Below are 16,897 nucleotides of genomic sequence, written 5' to 3' on the forward strand. Positions count from 1 at the left end.
TTATTTTTAGATTTTATTTAGTGCATTCAAAATATAAAAAAAAGATTAGAAGCTTGTTTGTGTTTTTTACATTTAATCACTTTTGTTATAATCCGCTTTTCCGTTTTTAGTAAACATAAAGAGTTTTTTTTAAAAAAAAGGAGAGTTATCCTAGTCATATTTTTTGTTTTAGACTTTTATATTTTTAAGAACATTCAAAAATATAAAAAGAGAGTTTTAGCAATTTTATCTTATATTTAGACTATTTAGTCATCCATATATGTGCTTCATTAAAATGATAAAAAGAGATTGTTAAAATTAAAAAAAATGTTTTTATTAGTATTATATTCGTACATCATAAAAATAGTAAAAAAATGTTATTAGATTAGAATTCAGTTTATTCATTTACGTCAATATGGCTTTACATCCATAATGATAATAATATTACATAATATTAATACTACAAAAAATCGAAAGAAAAAAAAGTTAAGTCTTTTGCTGCAGTTTTTTTCCACATGTTCTTCCTCATTCCATGAGTGCAGTATGCTCCTCCACCATCTCCATCCATGGTCATTATCACCACATCTAGCCACATGAAACAACAGATAAAAACCAACACATATCATAAGTACAACCATATGAATCAATAAACTGAAAAAGTTCAAGCATACCACCACCATAATGACCATACACGATACCATACATACATCACAATAAATGAACAAAAGTTTTACATTGGTAGAAGTCAGAGGGAATTATAGTACAAGTTGAATTACCAAGCAAAACAAGATCACACAAGGACCCACACATTCTACTCTCACGCAGATCTTGCAAGCTTTTAACCATGAAACCAGGGACTCAATCCACTTAGCCGTCCATTCCACCACAACTGACTCACACGCTCACAAAAGAAATATCTCACCACCTCACGCGTATGGATTGATTTTCACACGTATCTTAGCAAAATGAGTTCCCTAAATCTGAAATCCTCACCCTCCTAACATATGTAAGGACACAATTTTCTACTCCCAAACCCCTAACAAATTTTACTCAGAGCTTCATTTAAAGATTTCTCGGAGTTTCACATCGAAATTCTGATACAATCAGATATGCACTCCAACACACACATACCTAATCACACTCATATAGAAGGAAACAACAAGACAAAAGAAGGAGAAAGAGGAAGCAAAGCTAACAAAGAATACTTGAAGCGAAAGATTACGAGTCCTCCATTGTTGGTATTGTTCGTACATGCTCCTTTATGCATCTTTGATGTATTTCATTTGTTGCTCAAGTTAAATGTATTTGTAACCGCCATAAATAAATAATAAAATATGGGTTGAGGGTTTTGTGAGGGATTAAGGTATATTGCATGTTTGTTTTGATTATGGTTTCTTGATTATAAAGGGGAGATACACATAAATGAGGGTGGTGTAGAGTTTTTGTAAGTTTTATTTTTCTTGGTTCTGGAGGGCCGATTCGGCCGTGTGGTTTGATTTTAGGGAAAACTAAGATAATATTTGAAATCTGAGTCAAAAAATAGATGGGGTTAGCTCTTATTTTTGTTTTTGTTTTGAGGGAGGATAACTAAGGAGGCAGCGGCGGGCACGGTGGGTCGCCGATGTCGCAGTCGACGATGAAAGGGAGAAGATAAGCCACTAAAGCATGAAAGGGAGAGATATAGGAGATGAGATGAATCATACTTATGAGAAAGGAAATATTTGTTATGTTTATTGAGTTTTGAATTCCATTTATTACTCTTCAATTATTAAATTCACTGCCACTTGTGGGGTAAAGAACACTAATGTCTAATACTCCCTTCGTCTCATAAAAAATGTCTTATTTGCATTTTTTTTTCTGTCTCAAAATAATTATCCTTTTACAATATCAATGTAACATTTATTATTATTTTTCCACTATCACACCCCTAGTTATTAACTTTCACTTTATCCAATCATTCTTTTAACTACAATTAATAGGGGCATTCTAGTAAATAATATTAGTTTTGTCATCAAAACCAACACATCTAATCATTTTCTTAAGAACCGTGAATTGTTTAAATAAGGCATTTTTTATGAGACGGAGGAAGTATTTGGGAAGAAAGGGAGGCGTGTGAGGTCTTGAAAGAATAAACTATCAACTTTTAATTTTTTCTCTCTCCCTTGAGCGTACGATGAGAGGGAATGAGGAATTAGAAATCTTTCATTTATTCCATTCAATGCTGCCATGTGTTTTAAATTTGATTTTCTCTCTCCCTTGCATGTATCATGCTTGGCGAAATTTTGATGGCAGGGAGGGAGGCGGAAGCCGTTTGCTTCTCCCTCTTCCAATATTCTTTTGTTTCAAATTAGGGTTTTAATGAGCCTTGGGATTTGGACAACGTCCCTTCACTCTCTACACCCCATCTGCGCCTTACACCCTTTGTCACTTGGGTTGGGCTCAACTTTGGGCCCATTTCTCTTTCCAACCTTTTTATTTATTTATCAACATTTTATTCTTGTTTTATTTGGTATGTATATCTTTATTAAATGCTATTATTATGTTTAATAATTACCAAGAGCCTATTCTTATTAATTAATTAATTAATTTAAGTTTAATTGTTTTAAATTAATAATTGGATTAAGACTTCCAATTGATTGAATAGATTAATTAATTTTAAATAATTTAATTAATTAGTTTGAATAAATATTAGTTAGTATGAATTGTTTACATCTTGATCATACACCCTTTATGATCATGCACATGTTTTAGAATTATACTTACCATATTACCATGTTTCTTATTTTATTAATCAAGTTAATTTTAAATAAACGATTAATGATAGTAATGAATAATTCACAAAAAACATTGGTCCAACATCCAGTGGATTTTCAAAACCTAACACACTTCAAACCATTTTCTATAATCCATTCAAACACAAATCAAACGTTTGATCCAACATCAAGATTTTTTCATAATTAAATTAAAAAAAGATTAATCCATACTTTGACCATTTCACAATAATGAAAGAAAAAGGTTACCTGGAAGAAAGGTCCAGTCATAGCCCCGAGTATTAGGCCCAAGTGGTAATCGATTGTAAGTCACAAATACTCTTTCTTTCATCAAAATACAAACATGTCACCTTTTTGCAATAAAAGAAAAGAAAAAGACTATCTGGGTGAAAGGTCTAGTCATAGTCCTAAACACTAAGCCCAATTAGTAATTGCTTGCAAGCTCAAGTGTTTGTCTTTTATTCAAAACACTTATAAATACTCAAACACTTTCGCAACAAATTGGAAAGAAGAAGAGTAGATGGGTGAAGGATGTAATCATAGCCCCGAATGTTAGACCCAAGTAGTAATTACTTGCAAGTAATGAATATTCGTCTTCCAAACCCTAAAACATACTCAAACAAATCAAACCAAATTACTCGCCCCGTGCGGTCAATAACTTTTGCAAAAAAACATTGTTTAGTCCATTCTAATGCGAATAAAAACTAGCACTTAAGTCTCCACCGCGAGAAAATAAGCCAATGTTTTACCATTATAATGTGATCTAAACACTTATTCAAAAAACAAACCAATAAACTGTAGCCTCCCCCCTACGAAGCTTTGAGTTCCTCATTATACCCGAGGATACGTATGAGTGAGACCTGCAATTTCGTCAAGCCTAATAAAAACATATTTTGCGACCCTTTTTCTTTTTCTTTTGCACTTTGTATCATTTGAAGAAAATGAATATCAATAGCTAATATTCAATCGCAAGTTTAGCTAAAAGGTTCTCGTTGAGTACAACAAAGGTGAGAGGTGCTAATACATTCCCCTTGCATAATCGACTTTTGAACCCGAATTTGGTTACGACAACCATTTTATTTTTCTCTTAAGGGTTTTATCGATATTCTCCATTTCCTTCTTTGGAATAAGTAAATTTTGGTGATGACTCAGTTCGAACTATTTTTTCCGCCACTTTGTGAAGGATCGTATTTCTCGAGATGTGACAATATCGCATCAGAGTTCCTCAAGCACGAGGCATGTAAGGGTGAAGTGATTAAGGAAAAGTTATGCTCAGTTCATTTATCTTTAGACATGTCACTTCAGAATCTCTCAAGAATGATACCTTTAAGGGCTAAGTGATTAAGGAATAGTTGTGCTTTTTATCAGATGTCTCTATACATATAGTTTTAGGTACTCTGCTTAAAGAGATACCAAAACTAGCGGCCGAGATATGAGTGCTTGAGTCCTTAAACCTCTCATTGAGGCTCTATTATCTATTAATATTCGAATATCACTGACATCAATGGTCATGCCTTTTATGTTACTTTCTTGCTTGTGATCTGCCATGAATATGTCGTGATACATAGTGACTAAATTATGTTGTACATGTTAAAGGTGAATCTCAATTACCACTTCCAAATTACTTATATGTTTTTGTGAGAGAGAATATCAGGTTGCTAATAATGCTTTATGATGTGTTGTTGGGAGACATGAAGATTAATGGAAAAAGAGGTCAAAATCGGATCATGTATTCGACTCACCATAACATAAAGAGTGTGGTAAACAATAGTGTGAACTTAAGGGATCAATTGGAGCAGAAGATATATGTTATCGTGTGTGTAGAGATGAAGAAAAGTTTATATTCTAATGCGTGTATGTTTTTTAGGATTAACTATGAAATCCACTTCTACTAGGTGTCTTCCTATAAAATCATTGGCGTCGAATGCACTTGCAGGTTCTATGTCTCAAAAACTTAATTTTCATGAACATGAACAATATATGACCCCTTTGGCATTTTCTACTTCTCGTTGAGCGTCCTCCAAATATCATATAGTTAACTCAACAATCATGTCCGGTGCCTCATGTTTTATTAAAATGGTGTGTGATAACCCATATTATGTGAGTTATTACAAGCCTAATACTTGGATTTTGTTAGTTATTTTGTCATTCAGTAGTTAGTTTTGTTGAACTTTGCTATTTTTAGAGTAGTTTGGATATAGTGCAATTGGTGCTCTTTTTGTAGTTTTTTATGTGTTTGTTGCATTTTGAAAGGTTAGTTCTGATAAGGTCAAGCACGACAGTATGAGACAACGTTTGATAGTCAAAGGAAAGAAAAAGAGTGGAAGTATCTAGGAGGAAAAGAGGAGCAACAATTGCATTCCTAGGGCATACATGGCAACAATTTGCGTTGGAAGAAAAGTTGATTTGAAAAGATAAGAACAAAGGTTCTAGGATGAGTTGATTTGAAAGGAAAATAACAAAGGCGGTAGAAGATAAAATATAGTATGTAGTACAACCACTAACCGCACCAAGTAGCAAAAAGGACAACGCTGTTTGCTCATCTGTACCAGCAGTCTACCATGCTACCCCTTGCCTCCACCACTGTCAGTACTTGATTCTAATGTTGTACGAATGGGAAGGAAAAAGAGGGAACTTTGCTTATTTTCTTTTGAGCCTTATTTGATTTATTCTCAAGCCCATGATTCAAGTATAATTGCAAAACCCTAGTTGAAGCAATTATAAAACCAACTATTGAAGAAGGAAAACATGTTCAATAACTATAAGAGAAAAACTCATATAGAAGAAACCGGTGAAGAAGAGAGTTGAGTGAAAACAAAGATTCTTCCTCTCACCATTTAAAGTTCCAACTCCTAAACCTGGCGCTATAAAAGTTGTCTCCTGGTGATCATCCATTGCAAGAAGACACAACATTTCTCTTAGGTTGTTATTTCTTTTCTATTAAGTGTTTGAGATTGAATAGCTTAAGGATCAATTTATTGTATGTACTAAACTCATTATGAGCTAAACCTTTGTTTGTTGAGCAATAAGAAGTTAATATAATGTTGGTTTTATGTTAAATGATGTGTTGCTAATACTTTGTTTTGTCACGAGCTAACTTGCTATAAATTTGTTTATTTGATTGATCAATTTGGAAAAAGATACAAGCTTGTTGTTGTGAGTGATCTAATAACAAGAGGATTTCATGATAAAAGTGGTTGAAAATAATAGGTTAGAGATATCCACTAGATTAGCTTCTTAGAGATAAGTGGCTACAACCATAAATGATCTTCAAAATAAAACCAGACATGTTTTAGGATTACAAGTGAGGCTTAGAGATTTGTTCCCTTGCCCTAAAGTATACGCTTGTCATGATGTCTAAATACACCCTTAGATCACTTTCTGACCTTTCCTGGCACGACACAACATAACATTAGAACATAAATCACAAAGTTATATTAATGGATCATTACCTAACATAATCTTTATTATTGAACTCAATCACTCTTTTTCACTACTATAAATAATACATTTCATGAAAAAACATTCACCTCGCCCAACCAAAAACCGAGGTAAAAGTTCAAGGCACACCATGTTTTATTTATTTTTTAATAAACTTGACATATTCCCTCGGTTTCTAAATATAACTGAGGGGAAAAATAATTTAAGACATGTTTTGAATACCAACAACAACATTTTATATTTTTATTTCTTTAAAAGTGGTGTCTTTCTTTTAATTTAATTTTTAATTTTTTAATTAATGATTTATACCTTTAGTTATTTTAAATAACCAAGAGATTAAATTATCATATTTTAATATAAAAATACTCGTTAACCAAATTTTACCTTAAACCTAACTTATATGTAGCCGCTCCAAAGTCTTACCATCATTTTCTAGGATGGTTTCAAGACAGAAAAAATCTTCAATGTTCTTCAATCTTGAACAAAATATTTTTTCTGCCCTTGCAATCTATCTCAGATAATGATGTTGATGTTGTTGTTGTATTTTTGTAATAACCTTCCTATATTGTCAATCAATTTTTTTTGAAAACATAGGTTATTCTCCAAGAATCCATTATTAAAATATTGATTTATTTAAATAATTTATTTTTAATATTCCGTGTATACAATGTAAATATAAAAAATAAAAATAAAATGATTTTCCCCTCGGGTTTTAACAGAAACCGAGAGGTATGTGGCGCTTGGGTTGAAACATATTTTATTGTTTTTTTTAATTTAAAAAGAAACACATTTTACCTCGATTTTGAGTAATAACCGAGGTAAAATATAAGCGTGTTTATTCTATTTCTTCATCGTCCTTAAAAAAATATTTGTCGTCCATTTAACGAGTATCAACGCTCAAGACACTTCCATTAGTGATCCTCGTGAAACCTAAAACCCTAATTATAAAAGCATTATGAATATTAAAAATTGATAATGAAACATTTGATGTGAAAACTCTGAAACTTAAAAAGGCGTTTATTTTGTTTGGGAAAAGTTCTCAAGGATGGACTGCAAGTGCTAAAAATTATTTGGGTTCCAGGTTTGTGTTCTTAATTGATCATATAACTGAATATTTATTTTATTTATCTAGCCTTTTTTCATATTATATATTTGATCTCCCTCAAGATCAATGAAGCGGGGATCCCCAATATGTGCTCTTCTTCAAGATATCCAACATTTGTTCTTCACCGACAATGATGACGATGAATCGGATTCAACATTTTTACTTTAATATTATGCGTAAACAATTTAATATTCTATGTAAACAATGTAGTTTGTAAACAAATTAATTTATTAAATTCTATGTAAACAATGTAATGAGTATTTAAAAAACAATATCTTTTCCCTTGGTTTTGTTATTAAACCGAGAGGTATATGGTATTAGTATGTAAAATATAAAAAAAACTATTGTTGGGAATGAACCCATGACCATTTCTACTATCCCCTAAGTTATTTTTAAACCTAGAGGGTAAAATGACAACTTTTCATGACGCCCTTCGCTATCTCATCTCTTTAATCGAGGTTAAATTAACTTCGCGTTCAAGGTTAAACCTGTTTTTTGTAGTAGTGTTTAACATTGTTCTACTCTTGTTTGTTACTCAACTGAACCTGAGACAATCGTATATTTTTTTATCTTGCTCATCCGTATTTACAAAAGATATATTCTTGCAAAAATCAACATAAGTTACTTTCCACTCCCTCTAGGTTCGACATCCTTACTGTTTTATCACTTGCTACTTAAGACATACATGTCTACATGCATGTGACACCAAACATTTTCAAGAAACAAATTTTTGGTGGGGAGTGTGTCAAAGATAACATTTTGATTTTGTATTAAACCGTTTTTTTGTTAAATAAGCATTTGAGCTTCTAATGTTTTTTGAACTCTGGTAACACAACAAGTGCTTAGGTATTGCATGCGCATGCTGTTAAACTCAATTCACATAGGAGATACTGAACTTGAGAGAACATTCAGATTGCTTACGAGATTTCAAGTTATTGGACATTTTCCAAGAAGCCCTCCTCCTTTTCTTGTTTTTTATCTAGAGGAGAAACCGGCTCAGGTAGACAATGTCATGGTAGATAAGACATCATTGGCATTGTGTAGCGGGAAATTCATGATCATCAAGCTATGGATAAGTTAGACATCAAATAAACAAGAGTCGCCACCACACTTTTATTGTTTCCAAGGGAAAAGGGAAAAGTACGAACAAAACCCAACAATAAGAAGTTTTTAAATCAAAACTAATAAAATACCAGAGATTACAGGTAAGGGGCTTGGTTACACAGAGGGAAGGTGTTAGCACCCAAAGTATCCTAGGTACTCCTAGGGAGCCCTTTCTTGTGTGCATATCTGTTTTTGTACAAATGATGTTTGCAAACAAATAGAATGGGAGGATGAGAAAAGAATTCATTAATTATATTTTTGTGTTTGACAAGACCTTCGGACTTGTGCCTACGTACCAACATAAAAATGAGGGATCAAAACCTCGTAGTTCGTCGTATCAATTTCAAAGCGAGTGCATTGCTTTTAACAAAATTTTAAGTTTAACAAAGGCACAAAAGGCTTAAAAATGATTTGAATGAGTTAATTCTTTTTGGCTTTTTTTTTGAAATTTTAAGTCAAGTATAATTATGTTTATTTACAAGTTTATTTAAGAAAAGAAGTTTGAAAATGCAATGGCTTAAGGCCAAAGTTTCTAGTTTGCAATATGGTCTAAGTTTTTAGAAAACAAGCACAAGCAAAGAAGTTTTTAAAAGGAGGGAGAGATTTGAAATTAAAGAAGTGGAGAGGAGATGAAGAGACTAATCCTAAGCATAAATTTAAAAGTTGAGAGTTGAAAAGATCTGACCAATGGGCTGCAATCCAATAGACAAGAATGTCATATAGAAACCCAAATTTCCCTTGGACTTTAGAATCAAGAAAAAAATAATGCACATAATAGCAACTTGAAAAACAAGGCATCAAATAAAGATATCCACATCCAAGCTTAGCCACTCCATGATCTTCTTCAAATTTTCCCATGTAGCAGATGAATTCTGAAACTCTGGTATCACATATGAGATGACGAAGATAATGTCACGACACTAATATCTGAATAATACAAACAGGATAAAAGATAAAGAACAGTAATGCAGGAGACACAAGCAATTGTTAATCCAGTTTGGTGCAAACTCACCTACGTCTGGGGGCTACCAAGTCAGGAAGGAAATCCACTAAACAGAATCAGTTCAAAGACTCTCAGTAAACAACTTCAAGTTACAGTCTTTTCATCTAATATCTACCCATGTGACTTCTACCTAAGAACTCTTAGATATGAGATCCTACTCATTCCCCTCAATCACAACAGTGATATAAAACAAGAATTACAATGAAAAGAAGACACTCTTCAAAGACACATACTTGATTTTACTTAAAAGCTTCAATCAAGTAAACACACACTCATGCTTCAAAGCTTAGAGTGGACAAATTACAACTCAAAGATCAGATCAATTCAATCATCTATAGATAAATTGAATGGCTTAGAATTCACACGACCACACAAGACTAAAACCCTTATTCTCTCTCAATATTTCGTTCGTTATTTCTTGTGTTTCAAATCAGGTTTTCCATGTCCTATTTATAGAAGCATTTGGCTGGGCTTGGACATCATAAAACCCTAAAACTATTTTCCATTCATATCTTCTCATGACAGTTGATTATATCTCTTTGGAAAATAAGTCAATCTAGTTGTAATTACTGATTGATAGCATGTTCAATCATCTCATCAATGATACACAGATTAGCATTAAAAACGCAATCACATAATACATAACATTCAGACTGAATGTTCTGTATACAGATGTCATGACATCGGGTCTGACGTCTTAGTAAAATTCTGCATAATCATATTTTAAACATCCTACAGGTACATGTTATCTTATGTCAAGACAACACATGTGACAACTTGTGAACATTCTAGTTTTTACCAAAATTGTTGCCAACACATAGAACCAACAAACTCCCCCTTTGGCAAATTTTGGCTAAAACATATATCAGTCCATTTGTTCACAAGAGTAAAAAACATATCAGCAGTTAAGTAGCAACAGAAGTAATAACCATACAATTACTAGCTATAATAGCAACTAGTATTCAACACACATTAAACACATATGTGCTTCTTCTCCCCCTAAGTCTGTTCAACACAGACATCTCCTTCAACAACACCTGTAACATTCAGAATCACCCCATCTGACATCTCCTTCAAGATCACCTGTACAACACAGAACATTATTCTGTTCAACATCAACTGTCATCTGTTTAGCCTAGCTACTTCAACACATATTAACTGCAGCTCTCCACATATTAACTGCATCTCTCCATATATTAACTTCTCCCCCTTTTTAGTCAAAATAGACCAAAGAGACCAATGAGACAAAATAAATGTCTATTAGTCCAACAGAGAATGTCATAAGGAATGTTATAACATATAAAATGTTAAAACAAATTGTCAGGTGTTACAGAACCATAATTATACACAGCTATATCAGTTGAGTTAAAAAGAAATCTAGAGAAATCACAAAGAGCCCAAAAATTACATCATGGCATCAAAACAAGACTGCAAAAAAAAAACATCAAACATCAAACAACACGTCATCAATGCATCCAGAACATCATCATAACAGGGGGACCATCTTCACCATAAATCAGTCAGAGGAGGTAGCATCTTCATCACCTTCAGATCCAGAACTGCCACTAGATTTATCTTGAGATTCAGACCTCTCACTTGAGGTGTGAGCATCTGTTTCCTTGGCTTCACCAACATTATCCATATCTCCTTGCTCCAAGCTATTAATTAGAACCTCTAAAGCTTATTTCCTAGCCTTAGCCACCCTTATCCCAGTCTCCAATTCCTTACAGATCTCTTTCAGTTCAGCAATCAGGCCACCTTAAGAGGCTGGCTTCTTCATCGCAGATGTCATGACAATGTCATTGACATGACTGCCTTCAAATAACTTGTAGTGAACTGACAATGGAGGTTTTCTTCTACTAGGGATATCACTTATGCTCAAAATACCAGGTTGCTGGCTTAGAGTTATCCCATAAATTATTGAGGGAAAAGTAATTGGCAGCTTCACTGCATTTGTGGAAGCATGTTTGACAATTTGTTCAAACATGAACCTTCCATAATCAAAGTTAAGCTTGGTTCCAATAGCAAATATGATCCTCCCAAGAGCATTAGATATTGTTGAGATATGGTTTGTTGGTACCCAGTTGGCTGACCATATCTTATGCAAGATAGCATATTTCACAGTTAATTTGCCAGCAGAGAGATGCTTTTTGCTTGGCCACTCCTTGACCTGTCCAGTAGTGATTTTCCTACAGACCTCATTATCTGTGGCCTCTAATTCAACAACACCTTCTGTTCCTCTTCCTAGGAACTTATTGATCACAGTAGGAGAGAACCTTACACACCTTCCTCTAACAAACACCTTGCAAAACTCTTTGTTGTTCTTGTCAGCAATATCCTCAGGGATGTTCACCACAAACTCCTTAATAAGACCTTCAAAACATTGGGGTAACCCACAAACTGTTTTCATTAAACCAGTAGACTTGATCAAATCCGCAACCTCCTTAACTTCCACAACATCTTTTCCCAGTTCTCTTTCCACAGCTACTCTCCTCTGTATTACAAATTTCCACTTGGCTGCACCATCTTCCAGATGGAAGGAAATGTTATCCAAATGCACAACAACAACCTTAGCAGGAGATTTTCTAACAGTAGATCTTTTGATAGGAGAGATGTCTGGGACATCGTCTTCAACATCATCCTCTGAATCAGAACTTTCTCTGACCTTTCTCTTCTTTACCTCCACTTTACTCCATGACTTTGAAGGACCTACAATAATAGCCTTCTTACTAGTTTTGGCTATCATCATCTCAGCCACAAACCTCCCTTTCCCGGTCTTCATTCTCTTAGCAACCCTTGACTCCGAGTGATGAAGCAAGGTGTTATCTTCATCATCTGAGCTTTCTTCTTCCAAGTCAATCACCTTCTTACCAGAGGCATGCTTCTGAGAAGCATCTACAGATCTCTTACTAGGTAAAGTTTTCCCTAAAGAACACAGTCCCTCAGCAGCAATATCTTTCTCTGACCTAGATGAATCATCATCTTTCTCATTGTGAGGTTCCACCTCAGGTGAGGGGTCCCTTCTAGATAGAGGAGTCGAAACTCTCTTGACTGAGTGTCCTTCATTTAGGATCCTCGTGACCAAATTTCTAATGACACGATCAGTATGCCCTGTAGTGGAGGATGGACCAGGGGCGTCACCTGGGATGACTGAAAGGGGAATAACTTCCAAAATGTTTTCATGAAGAAAATCCATGGATGGTGTTCTTTTATGACTTGAATTCTCCATGCCAAACTTGTTAACAATGTTCTTGGCATATTTGCTTTGAGATATAAAGATAGAATCTTCCATCTGCTTGACTTGTAGCCCAAGAAAATAGGTCAGCTCTCCAACAAGGCTCATTTCAAACTCAGACTGCATTTGTTTGACAAAATGTTCGACCATCTGATCTGACATCCCACCAAACACAATATCATCCACATATATTTGAGCCACCATGAGTTTTCCTCCTTCATTCTTAACAAATAGGGTCTTGTCAATACCTCCCTTCCTGTATCCATTGTTAGTGAGGAACACTGTGAGTCTCTCATACCAAGCCCTAAGAGCTTGTTTCAAACCATAGAGGGCTTTCCTCAACTTGTACACATGCTTTGGAAGATTTGGATCTGTGAATCCTTTAGGTTGTTCAACATATACTTCCTCATTTAAGTAGCCATTCAAAAAGGCACTTTTTTACATCCAGTTGGAACAGTTTGAACTTCAGAATACATGCCACTCCAAGCAATAGTCTAATGGACTCAAGGCGAGCTACAGGGGCAAATGTTTCATCAAAGTGAACTCCTTCAACTTGAGTATATCCTTGTGCTACTAATCTTGCTTTATTCTTAGTAACCACCCCTTGTTCATCAGATTTATTCTTATATACCCACTTTACACCTATGACATTTATTCCTTCAGGTCTTGGAACCAGTTCCCATACTTCATTCCTCTTGAATTGACCTAACTCCTCCTGCATGGCATTGATCCAGAACTCATCAGTCAAGGCTTCCTTGACATTCCTAGGCTTAATCTTGGACACAAAGCAGCCATGTGAGATCACTTCCCTTGATCTAGTTGTGACCCCTTTATTTGGGTCTCCTATAATGAGATCTTTGGGATGATCCTTCTGAATTCTGATGGAGGGTCCCTTATTGATTTTGTCATCTTCAGGTTCATCTTGAGGAGGTTCACTCTCATTATTTTTGTCTGAGAAATCAGCTGGGGGATCATTTGGAGATGTCTCAACATCGTCTGTGACATCAGTCTGTTGATCATCAACCACAACATTGATAGATTCCATCATTACTTTTGTTCTGGAATTAAATACTCTATAAGCTCTACTGTTTGTTGAGTAGCCCAGAAATATTCCTTCATCACTTTTGGGATCCATTTTCCTTCTTTGTTCACGATCAGTCAAAATATAACATTTACTACCAAACACATGGAAGTATTTGACTGTAGGTCTTCTCCCTTTCCAGACTTCATATAGGGTAGTAGGAGTCCCTTTCTTCAAGGTTACTCTGTTGTGAACATAGCAGGCTGTGTTCATAGCTTCAGCCCAGAAGTGGTAGGGTAATTTCTTAGCATGAATCATAGCTCTGGCTGATTCTTGAAGAGTTCTATTTTTTATTTCTACCATACCATTTTGCTAGGGAGTAACGGGAGATGAGAACTCATGATTAATTCCTTCTGATGAACAGAATTCAGAAAATTTGCTGTTCTCAAATTCCTTCCCATGATCACTTCTGATTTTGATAACTTGACTTTCTTTTTCTCTTTGAAGTCTTAGACAAAGATCTTTGAAGACTTCAAATACATCAGATTTGTCTCTTATAAAATTGACCTAGGTGTATCTGGAGAAGTCATCCACCACTACACAAGCATACTTCTTCCCACCAAGACTTTCCACCTGCATGGGTCCCATCAAATCCATATGAAGAAGTTACAGCACTCTAGAAGTGGTGTCATGTTTGAGCTTCTGATGTGACATCTTTGTCTGTTTTCCAATCTGACATTCCCCACAAACTCTCCATTCATCAATCTTCAAGTTGGGAATTCCTCTAACAGCTTCAACAAATATAACCCTCTTCATCCCTTTAAGATACAGATGGCCCAACCTTTGATGCCATATCTTCACTTCCTCTTCTTTGGGTAGAGTACACATTGATGAATAACTAGTTTCTTGAGAACTCCACATATAGCAGTTGTCCTTAGACCTAAGTCCTTTCATGATCACTTCAATTTCTTTATTAGTAATCTGACATTCAATTTTTGTGAAGTTTACAGTTAGACCTTGGTCACATAGTTGACTAATGCTTATTAGGTTTGCAGTCAATCCCTTAACAAGTAGGACATTGTCAAGATTAGGAACTCCAGGACAATTAAGCTTACCAATTCCCTTGATCTCACCCTTTGCTCCATCACCAAAGGTTACATAGTTGGTGGCATGAGGATGAAGACCAGTTAGCGGGTTTTTGTTTCCAGTCATGTGTCTGGAGCACCCACTGTCAAAATATCAATCTTCTTTGGCTGAAACTCTGAAGGAAGTGTAAGCTATCAGACTTGTAACATCAGTCCTAGGAACCCATTGTTTTTAGTTGACATGTCTGTGATGTTTGGGTCTAGGTTGATGATGAGAAGGACTCAGATAGCCATAGAACTTATAGCAGAATAGTTTTATGTGGCCAAATTTTCCACAATAATGACATCCCCATCTTTGGTGTTTCCCTTTCTGCTGTCTTCCTTTATGACGTTGTGACATATGACGTGACATCTCTGGTTTGCTACCAATATGACTGCACTTAGGTTTGGATTTAAGTTTGCTACCAGTGTGACTGCACTCAGGTTTAAATTCATTGAACCCAATGCCAGACTTGTCTCCTACCATTTGTCCAGTTTGGAGAATTTTGTCTAAGGTGTCAGTTTCATTGTTTAGCATTCTAACATACTTTGTCATCTCATTAAGTTTAGAATTCAAGAATACTGCTTCAGTTTTTAACTTAGAGATGGTTTCCAAATGTTTTTCCTTCTCATTCTCCAGCTGTGCTATCACCTTCTTCTGACTTTCAACTTGTTGACACACTTCTTCACTTCTGTGACATAGTTTTCTGTAGGTAGTCGCTAACTCATCAAATGTCACTTCATCATCACTTGAGTCTTCATCAGACCCCCATCTTCCAGTCAAGGCAGTCACAAGATTTGCAGACCCTTCTGTTTCACTTTCATCAGACCAAGTAGCAGCAAGACTTTTCTTCTATTTCTTGAGGTAGGTTCCACATTCAGTTCTAATGTGTTCATACCCATCACATTTATGGCACTGAACTCCTTTTCCTTCTTTGGGCTTTTCATCTGATCTTGTTCTTCTTCCAGCATTGTTGGATTTACTGATGTCAGGTGAGATTTTCTTGACATTAGCCTTAGACCTTACATCCATATTTTTCAGAAGTCTGTTGAACTGTCTTCCCAGCAATGCTACATAATTTTCCAGATCTTCATCAATATCTTGACCACTTTCCTCCTCTTTCTCCTCAGTGTTTGACATGAATGCTATGCTTTTGACTTTCTTTTAAGGTCCATCACACATTCATATCTCAAATGTTTGGAGGGATCCAATTATCTCATCAACTCTCATATTGGAAATATCTTGAGACTCCTCTATAGCTGTCACTTTCATGGCAAATCTCTTAGGGAGTGACCTGAGTATTTTCCTCACTAGTTTTTCATATGACATCTTCTCACCCAGGGCTCCTGAGGCATTAGAAATTTCAAGGATATTCATATGAAATTCATGAATATTTTTATCTTCTTTCATCCTTAAATTTTCAAACTTGGTAGTGAGCAGCTGCAGTCTAGACATCTTTACTCTAGAGGTGCCTTCATGAGTGGTTTTGAGAATGTTCCAAGCATCTTTAGCCACCTCACAGTTGTTTACCAATCTGAATATATTCTTATCTACTCCATTGAATATAGCATTCAATGCTTTAGAGTACCCAAGGGCTAGATCATCCTCCTCCTTGGTCCATTGTTCCTCAGCCTTCTTATCAGTTGTAGCTTCTTCATCCTTAGTAATAATTGGATGTTCCCATCCTGTTAAAATAGCCTTCCAAGCCTTATTATCCAAAGATTTTAGGAAGGCTACCATTCGAGGTTTCTAGTAGTCATAGTTGGATCCATCCAAAATAGGTGGTCTGTGAACAAATCCTCCATCTCTCTCCATAGTACCAGAAAGTAACGTCCCTAGATCTCACCAGAACCAGAGCAGGATGCCTGCTCTGATACCAATTGAAATTCTGGTATCAGATATGAGATGTCGAAGGTAATGTCACGACACTAATATCTGAACAATACAAGCAGGATAGAAGATAAAGAACAGTAATGCAGGAGACACAAGCAATTGTTAACCCAGTTCGGTGCAAACTCACCTACGTCTGGAGGCTACCAAGCCAGGAAGGAAATCCACTAAACAGAACCAGTTCAAAGACTCTCAGTAAACAACTTCAAGTTACAGTCTTTTC

This window comes from Lathyrus oleraceus, chromosome 1 (assembly GCF_024323335.1).
Source record: "Lathyrus oleraceus cultivar Zhongwan6 chromosome 1, CAAS_Psat_ZW6_1.0, whole genome shotgun sequence".
In the NCBI taxonomy this organism is placed as follows: Eukaryota; Viridiplantae; Streptophyta; class Magnoliopsida; order Fabales; family Fabaceae; genus Lathyrus; species Lathyrus oleraceus.